The following is a 6,992-nucleotide window of genomic DNA, read 5'->3' as shown; positions in this document are numbered from 1 at the left end:
TCTAGGCTTATACGATGCATAAATACTGCTTTTCTGTTGGGTCCCCACTCCCCTGTATTCTTCTGAATAAACTCAAATAGTCAATAAACTAAATGAAGTGGAAGTGAGGGATGGAAAAGGAAGAGGAAGAGAGGTCAGATCAATTCTGCCCCCTGCCCTGATGTCCGAGTCTTACATGTAAATAAATTTATAATAGCTGTTGTACTTCAAGGTACTGAAGAAAGTGGATGCTTTACTCACCACCCGGCATACTTTGTTAGGTACAGTCCAGATTTTTAATGCTGTAATATGTCAGCTCCTAGGAGTTAGTAGAGGGATGAAAGAAGTTCACTCTTGACTTATAGTTAGTATGCTTTTTGTTCAAACAATACTGCTTCAAATTTAGACCTTTTTTTTTTTTTTTTTTTTTTCTTAATCCCTTCTTTAAACTGTTACATCCAAGTTCTGCCCCTTGTATCCTTTTTGGAGAAGGAGGTGCCAGCTCATTGTGTTCTTCAGAACCATTTTAGCATACTTTAAGGTATTAAATAGAAACATGCTGCTTTCTGTCACAGTGCTTTGACTTGGGCTACCTGCTTACTTTTTAAAAAGCATTTAACGATGTATTTTTGACTAAAACCAGTTCTGTTCTACACAAAGCTTTTGTTTCGCCTTTCTCCAGTCTCCTAGTAAGAAAGATATTATCAAGTTAACGGATACTTCTCGTCCTCCTGCCTTTCTGTTGGTTGAACTGTGCAGCAGAAGTTCTTTGTCCGAAGGAAAAGGGAGGTCCAGGTGATCTCGCCGGGCTGGGCGGTGGGGAATTGCTTTGTACTGTGTGGGAATCGGGGACGGGCTGAGCCCGGTGCTGCTGCAGCAGAGCTGAGGCTGGGTACAGCTCCGAGAAGCTTGTGCTGGAACCAGCCTGAGGGTGCCCTGGGGGAGCTCACCCCAGAACCTGGCTGGCTGGGGACACGCAGGCGTCTTTGGTTCAGGACTGTGGCTGTTCGGATAGTTGAGACAAAACTGGCCCAGTTTATTTTTGTGTGACAGCGACAGCCCTATCATCAACAGCTACTGAAGGAGGAGGGTGAAGAGCAGGGTGGGAGCTTGCGTCTCCCCAGAACGGTGGATCTGCTCATAAATCCCATTTGAGGTGTTAAAAGAAGTGGAGAGAGGGAGCTCTTGCATTGGGGGTTGAGTGGAGGGCTCGGATTCATGAGCTCACGTCCCTAACATTTAATAGCGTCGGTTGTGCAGCCCCTGCATCTTCCTGGCTGCTGGATGTGATTGTTCTCCTGGTTTGCTAGCTGGTGGGGGAGGACCCAGAATGTTTGAAGATGGGCAAATGGACTTTTATAAATGCTCCCTTTTTCGGTAACGGTGGAAGATGACGGAAGTTGGGGCAGCTTGCCGGTAGATGAATAACTGTGCTGTGACATCGCCTAACGTGCTTCGAGCCAGACAGATTCAAAGAAATATTTCCATTTATAAATTTATTGAGGAGGAGAACCTCGACTTGTGAGAAACGGAAAGGAAATGTTATTAATTCCACAGAGCTGAAAGTGAAGTAGCGAAGGTTTTTAGCATGGTACGGGCCTCCCGAGGCAGGCCGCTCTCTAGCCACCTCTCCCCAGAGCACTTGTTTCTGTGTGGCTGCTGCTGAGTTGCCCTTAATTCTATTGACAACTTCTATTTAAGTTGATGGGATGGCAAAAAAAAACATGCCGAGAGGTCCTGAGCCATTGAAGAACTGGTCAGTACTGGCTGAAAATTGTTTCTGTCGGGCGAATACTGTAGCATGCTGAGGAAGGAGTAGCTCATTGAATGCGATTGCCAGCTGTCTCCTCCAGAGGATTGTTTGCCCAGTTTGGCCCTTTTTGGAATTGTGGGATTTGGGGTTGTTTTTGTAGCCACCTGCTGAAAAGGTCTTTGACATGCTGTATTTCCTTTGGGCTGTTGCAGCAGAGAGCTGCTGCAGGGACTGTAGTAGGTAGCCTCTGCGCGTGCTCTTCAGTGGCAAGCTTTCAGTCTGACACAACAAACCAACAATTATTTTTTTTTGGATTGAAAAAACCCTGAACCCCTCATTTTATAAAAATTGTGTTGTTATATAGGCGGAATGTGGTAGATGGTACTTTGTTTTTTTTTTTTTTTCCCCTCCTTCTCTTACTTTTCTAGAATCAGATAATTCTGTGAGTGTTGTGGCTTCGTAGGACAGAATTCAGACACTGTCCTTCTGTTGGGCACCTACCCATCTTTTATTAGAAAAAAAAAAAAAAAAAAAGCTACTACAACAATTGTGAAACCACTGTGATTGCTGGAACTGTTCTTTCCTACTCTACAGCCGACCCCCCGGTGCATCGCCTTGGTGTTGAAGTGCCTTTGCCGAGGAGCCGCTCGCGTGGCGTGGCGTGGCGTGGCGTGGCCCGGCCGGTGTCTCTGCAGGGAGTGGGGGGACCCCCCGGGCTCCCCCAGTCCCAACCAGTGGCAAGTGGAGACCCCTCCTTCCCCAGTCGCAGCCTGGCAGCTGCTGGCTTGGTGCTTCACCGCTGGGCTCCAGCCTGGGTGACGCGTGCCACGACACAGAAATGCCGGCCCTACGTAGGAAATACAGCATGACCAAAATGCTTTTCCTTCTGATCAAAAGATGACGGTTTAGCAGCATCAGCTCCCCTTTATAGACTTGTGTGACGGGATATGTTAGTTAAAAATAACAGTGCATAAGGAGGTGAAAGACATTTTGAAGACGTGTGGAACAGTGTGAAATAAAGCAGTAAGGTGCTTGAGATTTTTTTTTAATTTTATTTTTCACCTTTTTGAATATCAAGTAGTTCATCTGTTTACACCTTCAATAAGAATCTGTAGCAGGGGCTGAAATTTGTAGCAAGCCCTCTCTTTGTTTTCGGAAGTACCTGTTTGGTGGTTTTTTTTATGTATTCATCCAAACCTTTATGTGAGGTATTGATACGGTTGAGTCTTCACAGCCAGCATAACTTCTGTAAGCATTAGAAGCTTAGCTGAGCCATGCCATGTGAATCCAAAGCAGTGTTTCTACGATAGTTTACTGTTTTTACACAAACATTAGGCTATAGGGTGTCAAGAATAATGTATGTTGAGAAACAGTGATGTTGGATTCTCAGATTGCCCAAGAGCAAATCAAATCACTTTTAAAAATGTATAAACCTGTTAATTTCCAACCACATTTTCAGGTGCACAAAGCACGTTCTGTTTTTACCTCCCTTACTATGGAGGGCAGAAAAACAGTTCTAGTCATAGGTGTTGGCTAGAGTAAAACCAGATATGGAGCTTTAGCAGCTGTAGGCTCCCATGAGCAAGGTCTGCAGGGAGAAACTGTACCAGCAGCACACAGCAGGTACCGCGAAAGGACGCGACGAGTGCTCGTAGTGGGTGACTCTCTGTTGAGGTGCTCTGGGGCACCCTTTGACAGCCTAACAAAGAGTCGCGAGAGGTATGCTGCCTTCTGGGACCTAAGGTTGCTGAGAGGGTGCCACGACTTGTCAAAAGCACAGACTACTATCCATTGCTACTCTTCCGTGTGGGCACGAATGACGCTGCAAGCTGGAACCTTGACGGAGTCAAGGAAGACTACGAAGCCCTGGCGGTTCAAACAAAAAAGTGTTGGTGCCCAAGTTAGCTCTTCTTCCATTTTACCAGTTAGAGGACAGGGTGCAGCCAGAAATAGATGTTTAGTGCTAATCAACTTCTGGCTTTGGGGCTAGTGTCGTTGTGAGGGCTTTGGCTTTTAGGGCAATGGGTCATTCTTCGATGACTACAGCCTACTAGGGAGGGATGGGATCCACCTGTCTAGAAGAGGCAAGGGAATCTTTGGCAGCAGGCTGGCCAAGTTGGTGAGGCAGGCTTTAAACTGAAAGACTTTGGGGGGGGAGCGGGTGATGTGCAAAGTGGCGACACTGACATCATTGCAACCAACTGGGGAACAAGCCAGGCCAACCAGAACAGCGACAGATGTTCATTAGCTGCCTCCCAAGCTGGGAACCAGGAGACAACCACCTCAAGCGTACGTATACCAGCACATGCAGCCTGGGGAACAAACAGGAGGAACTGGAGCTCCGTGCCCAGTCAGAAAGTTACGATAGAATAGGAATAACTGAGATAACGGTGGGACAACTCACAGGACTGAAGGATCACAAGGGATGGCTATAGGCTGTTTTGTAAAGATAGGCAGGGAAGAAGAGGTGAAGGAGTCATGCTCTATGTTAAGGAGAACCTTTAATGTATAGAATTCAGCTACAAGAATTGTGGAAGCCCTATTGAGTGCCTCTGGGTCAAGACCAGAGGAGTCTTCTCCGAGGGGGATCGTACAGTAGGCATCTGCTACCGACCTCCAAACCAAGATGATAAGGTCAATGAAGCAATGCTTGGGTTACTTAAGCAAGCTTCAGGTCAACAGAACCTGGTTCTCATGGGTGAATTCAACTACCAAGACATTTGTTGGAAGAACAATACAGCGGCTCACGTGCCATCCATCAAGTTCCTGGAATAAGTAGAGCACTGCTTCCTCCTACAAATATTCCATGTGCCGACCAGGAATGAGACACTGCTGGACTTGCTACTTACAAACCAAGAAAACCTACTTTGTAATATCTTGGTGAGTGATAGCCTTGGCTGCACTGACCACAGTATTGTGGAGTTTGGGATCCTGCTGAGCACAGTGAAGGTCGGTCAGTACTAAGAAAAAGGTTTTAGATGGTTTAAACCACAACAAACCTGATGAAGTTTGCTGACGATACCAAACTGAGTGGGGAAGTGGACGCTTTGGAAGGGAGAGCCACCCTGCAGGAAGACCTGGCTAGGCTGGAAGAGCGGGCTCACAAGAACCTTATGAAGTTCAGCAAGGACAACTGTAAGGTCTTGCACCTGGGAAAACAGAATCCAGGAGTGCAGCAGCACAGGCTGGAATCTACCTGTCTGGGGAGCAGGTCTGTGGAAAGGGGCCCGGGCATCCTGGTGCGCAAGCTGGACACGAGTGAGCAGTGAGCTGCAGCGGCAAAGCAAGCCAACAGGATGCTGGGCTGCATCAACAAGGGCATCACCAGCAGAGACAAAGAAGTCATTATCCCACTCTACTCAGCGCTTGTCAGGCCACACGTGAAACACTGTGCTCAGTTTTGGTCCCCAGTATGCAACAAAAGATGTGGACAGGCTGGAGAGGGTCCAGAGAAGGGGCACAGAGATGATCAAGGGACTGGGAAGCCTGCCACGTGAGGAAAGGCTGGGAGAATTGTGTTTGTTCAGCCTTGAGAAGAGAAGGCTTAGGGGAGCCCTTATCACCATGTCCCAGTGTTTAAAGGGTGGCTACAAAGAATTGGAGACTCCCTTTTTACAAGGAGTCCTATGGGAAAGAGGAGGTGTAGTGGGTACGAGTTACTCCCGGGGAGATTCTGACTGGACACGAGAGGAAAATTCGTCACGGTGAGAATGATCTGTCACTGGGAACCACTTTCCCAATGGAAGTGGTGGGTTCCTCAACATTGGACACGTTTAAGATTCAGCTGGGCAGGGTGCTGGGCCATCCTGTCTAGACCGTGCTTTTGCCAGGAACGGTTGGGCCAGATGATCCTTGAGGTCCCTTTCAACCTGGTATTCTGAGATTCTGTGATGTTTTATAAAGATTTAAAGTGCTTAGAAAAACAGAATAAACACAATAATAATCTTCTATTACTGCCTATAGTGTTGTTCCTGAACTGCTGAGATGACAATAATTATTCCTAGCTGAAAGAAATATATTCAGTGTAAAATACTGCATCCATAGACTAATGGATGTAACTATAACTGGCTATATCTTTAGAGGTGGAGCACTTGCTGGGCTGCTACTCTCTTTGTGTTTCTGAATGTTGCCTGCATTGTAAGAATTTTTTATTTATTTATTTTTTTTTTTGTTGCATGAAAGGTTAAGAGAAATAACGAACTCTATTGGGTAAGGAGGATGTACACGATGGGCCATAAATCTGCAAACTGCCTGTTTCACTCAAACTCTTTCTAGAGCCCCCTTCTTTAAGTGGATTTTTTTTTTTTTTTGTCTTTTAAAGTATTGTGTAACATTTTTGACTTTGTTTTACAGCAGAAGATCTGGGTGTTTTTCTCAGAGTGGTTCTGCAGAGCTGAAAGTAAGTTTGTATGAGAACCTGCTTCTTGCCACTTGCCACTTCTAAGCAGGTTCATCTCCTGCTGCCAAAGCTCAGCTTCTGCACCAGGGTGTAACGAACTGCTTCGTGAGTTCACTTGCATTTTGGATGATTGTGTTCCTTTCAGCAAGCCAGCAGTTCCTGCTCTCTCACCTGAGTGCGTCTCTTGGATTTATATTGTTGGTGGGAGGCAGAATAATAAAATTTCTTCTCTGGGGTCATCATTGAGCTGCTTTGCTAATAGGGTTGAAAAGAAAGAGGGAAGGGGATTTTTGCAACTAAAACAAGAAAACCCCCCAAATTCAGAGAGTTAACAGTTTATTTCTCTTGCATTAAATAGCACTTGCACAGTGGCAGGCCATGCTGCCTCCCTGCTGTGTGCCTCAGCCTCTCAGCTTCCATTCAGGCCTCCTAAAATCATTCCCAGAAAACACCCAGCTGGGACATCACTGCCCTCCAGCACCTCCTGCAGGTATTACCACAAGGGGCTGGCACATAGTGCTTTATGTACTAGCTTTTAGTACCTAATATTAATATTACTTTTAGATTATCAAGTGGTTCCATGGTGTTCATTCACTGATGAGCTCTCTTTATTCAGACATGCTGGGTTTGATCTCAGCAAACCATGATGCAAACAAAAAACGTCTTTTAATTAAACAAAATAAATGAGTGCCTTTTCAAAGGTAGTAGGTGATTGGAAACATTATTTAAAAAAAAAAAAAAAAGTTGGAGCAATGCTCAGGGCTGTTTAAAGCAAATCTGTGATGTCTCCTACAATCATCTGGTTGGATACACACCCGGCTGAAAGGTCCAGGTCTTGCTGTATCTCCCCTTCACCCCACC

This window comes from Tyto alba, unplaced genomic scaffold (assembly GCF_018691265.1).
Source record: "Tyto alba isolate M040663 unplaced genomic scaffold, T.alba_DEE_v4.0 Super-Scaffold_48, whole genome shotgun sequence".
NCBI classification, from domain to species: domain Eukaryota; kingdom Metazoa; phylum Chordata; class Aves; order Strigiformes; family Tytonidae; genus Tyto; species Tyto alba.
Note: the sequence above shows the minus strand (reverse complement) of the source record.